We start from the raw sequence: 3561 nt of genomic DNA on the forward strand, positions 1-3561 counted from the left end.
ACAGAGAGAGACATAGAGACAGAAAGCGAGAAATCACCCCCCAGGGGGGATGGTCACGCCGCAATCCCTTCTCCTCCATTCTCCTCTCGGGATCATGGGCACGCACGCACACGCGCCCGGCGTGAGTTTTAAGCCACCGGGTCCGGGACGTGAACCGCGGTCGACTACGTGGGAGTCCAGTGACATAGCCATTACGCTAACTGCTGGTTCCCAACCTGGTATGATTTTCAAACTGGCTGGTGTGGGACTTGAACCATGGTTAAGCTATGTGGGAATTCAGTGCCTTAACCACTACACCACCTGATGGCCCTGTACCAGTTTTTTTTGGAGGGCATGTGCACATAGTTTCATGCTGCAATCCTTTCTTCTTTCAATTCTCCATCCTGTCAGGATCCTGGGGCACATGCATGTGTACCCAGTGTGCCTTTTAAGCCATCAAGGCTGGGACTTGAACCATGTGGCCATGTGGAATCTGGCTTCCTCTGCACAGTACCTAAATGCTGTGCTCCCAGGCTGGCCCCATTTTCTTCACATTCTTGCCAATTCTAGCTATTGTTGAGTTTTTTGATGATAGTCATCCTAGTGGGTGTAGCCACTTTGGGAAATAGTCCAGCAGTTACTCAAAAAGATTAAAATCAGGTTTCTGATTCCCCACCTCCCAGAAGTTTGTTATGGGTTTCTTTTGTTTGTTTTCATTTTGTGACTTGCCTGAACTGATTCTGTAGATTTTGTCTCTTCTTTAGTGAGCCTTTTTTTTTTTTTTTTTTAAGAGATTTTTGCTATAGGGTGTGTGTGCTCCCTGGAGAGCTAGAAAGTCAGAAATCACTTCCTGGGGGGCAGGGGACTGGACATGCCTCAATCCTTTTTCTATTTTCCTCTTGGAACTTTGGGCATGCATGCACACACACCCAGTGAATTCAAGCTACCTAGGTGAATTTCAAGCCACCCAGTTTGGGACTCGAACTACCCTTGACCGAGTGGGAGTCCAGCACCTTAACCACTACACCACCTGCTGGCCCCTCTGTTCAGTTTTTACCTTTTTTGTTTGTTTGTTTGTTCCAGGAGGGTGCGTGTAGAGAGAGACAGAGAGAGAGACAGAGAGAGAGGCAAAGTTAAAGATTACCTGGTGGCTTTTTCTAGCCAAATTTGCATTAATCGTTACTGAGATCAGATGGTTTTCTTTCCTTTATTGGCACCATTCTTCAGATAGTAAAGTTAAATCATCCACTCCCTCAAAAAAAAAAAAAAAAAACAAACAAACAAACAAACTTCTTGGGGGAATAGCTATGCCACAATGCTCTCTTCTCAGGATTTTGGGCACTCACAAATGCCCTGGGTTATTTTTTAAGCCACTGGTATGGGACTCAAATCACACAGTCAGCCACATGGGATCCACCTGCTTTAACTACCATACTACCTGCTGACCCTCTGCTCAGTTTTTTAAAAAACTATTTTTATTCTAAGTCTGTTTTCCTACGTGTCATATCTGAGTCAGGACAGCTTAATGATCAGCCAGTGATTTGTAAGAGGATGTCCTTAAACATCTTGGGCCAGTATGTCTTCTACACTTTGCTGATGGAATTATGTCTATGGTGGGAAACAAATGTAAAGTTTAAGCAATTTAAGTTTTCACTTTGTTCGGGACCAGCAGTTAGCGTAATGGTTATGTTGCTGGACTCCCACATAGTCGACCACGGTTCGCGTCCCGGACCCGGTGGCTTAAAACTCACGCCAGGCGTGTGTGCGTGCGTGCCCAAGATCCCGAGAGGAGACTGGAGGAGAAGGGATTGCGGCGTGGCCATCCCCCCTGGGAGGTGATTTCTCGCTTTCTGTCTCTATGTCTCTCTCTGTCTGTCTGGCGAGTGCATGCGCCCTATGGCAAAAATCTCTCCAAAAAAAAAAAGTTTTTACTTTGTTCTAGGCCTTCTTGAGTCTCTTCTGTGCCTGTGTAAGGTCTCACATTCAGACAGGGAAATGTGGATGACTAGGACCCTCTCCTGTACCCTGAGTATGCACATGGCCTTCCAGACTACCAGAGCATTTTGGGGTTTATAGAGCCCTGCCCTGATTGTGCTTTCTAGATCTCTGCTAAGATTTTGGCAAGTCTACTTTTCTGTCACTTGCCCTAACCAACTTTGCAACCTCAGGTAACAGCGATGTTACCTCCTTCCCCCACATTGAGAATTTCTTGGGCTCATTCCTAATCAAGTTTTGATAATTCTCCAGCAGCAAAGTTAATTTTTTTTATGGCTTGCATTGCCCTGCCCTTGTAAAATCAGCTCCAATGGATGTTGGAGGGGAGATGGGACTAGACTCCTACTGCTCTTAACCCAAGGCTTTCTTAATTTTTTTTTTAGAGAGATATTTGCTATAGGGCGCGTGTGCTCACCAGAGAGACAGAGAGAGACAGAGACACAGAAAACAAGAAATAAACCCCCAGGGGGTATGGCCATGCTGCAATCCCTCTTCTCCATTCTCCTCTCTGGATCTTGGTCATACACGCGTGCATGTGCACACACGCACACACACACACACACACACACACACTTGTGTGTGAGTTTTAAGCCACCAGGTCCGTGACTCAAACCATGGTTGACTACATAGGAGTTCAGTGATGTAACCATTATGCAATCTGCTTGTTCCCTCTTATACATTTCTTAATTTGTTGAATTTTGGTCTGTTTCTAGAGTACTGAAATTGTTTTTTCAATAATTTTGTATGTTTTTTTCATCATTTTAAGGAAAAGAGGATTTGCTGAGCTACTTACTTCACCATTTTAGAAGTCTTGCCTAATTTATATTTTAAAAGATCATTTCCTCTTTTTTCTGTGCCTACTGTGAGGATGAAGACCATTCTCAGCAACCAGACGGTCGACATTCCCGAGAACGTGGACATCACCCTGAAGGGACGCACTGTTATTGTGAAGGGCCCCCAAGGAACCCGGCCCAGGGACTTCAACCACATCGATGTCGAGCTCAGCCTTCTTGGGAAGAAGAAGAGGCTGTAGGTTGAGAAATGGTGGAAACAGAAAGGAGCTGGCGGCCGTTCGCACTATCTGTAGTCATGTCCAGAACATGATCAAGGATGTTATGCCGGGCTTCTGCTACAAGGTGAGGTCCGTGTATGCTCATTTCTCCATCAATGTCATTATTCAGGAGAATGGATCTCTTATTGAATCTGAAATTTCTTGGGTGAAAGATATATCCGGAGGGTTCAAATGAGACCAGGTGTTGCTTGTTCAGTATCTCAGGCCCAGAAAGATGAGTTGATCCTTGAAGACAATGATACTGAACTTGTTTCAAATTCAGCTGCTTTGGGAACCAGCAGTTAGCATAATGGCTATGTTGCTGGATTCCCACGTAGTCGACTGCAGTTCGCATCCCGGACCCGGTGGCTTAAATAACTCACGCTGGGTGCGTGTGTGTGCGTGCCCAAGATCCCAAGAGGAGAATGGAGGAGAAGGGATTGCGGCGTGACCATCCCCCCTGGGGGGTGATTTTTCGCTTTCTGTCTCTCTGTCTCTCTCTGTCTGGTGAGCGCACGCTCCCTATAGCAAAAACC

The 3561-nt window shown here is 45.9% G+C and overlaps 1 pseudogene; it reads left to right on the forward strand.

Annotated features, from left to right (window-relative positions):
* Positions 1–2842: 2842 nt before the first annotated feature.
* LOC102498176 (60S ribosomal protein L9-like) overlaps positions 2843–3561 on the forward strand; it is a 6395-nt pseudogene continuing 5676 nt past the window's right edge.

This window comes from Tupaia chinensis, unplaced genomic scaffold, assembly GCF_000334495.1.
Source record: "Tupaia chinensis unplaced genomic scaffold, TupChi_1.0 Scaffold000165_2, whole genome shotgun sequence".
NCBI lineage: Eukaryota > Metazoa > Chordata > Mammalia > Scandentia > Tupaiidae > Tupaia > Tupaia belangeri.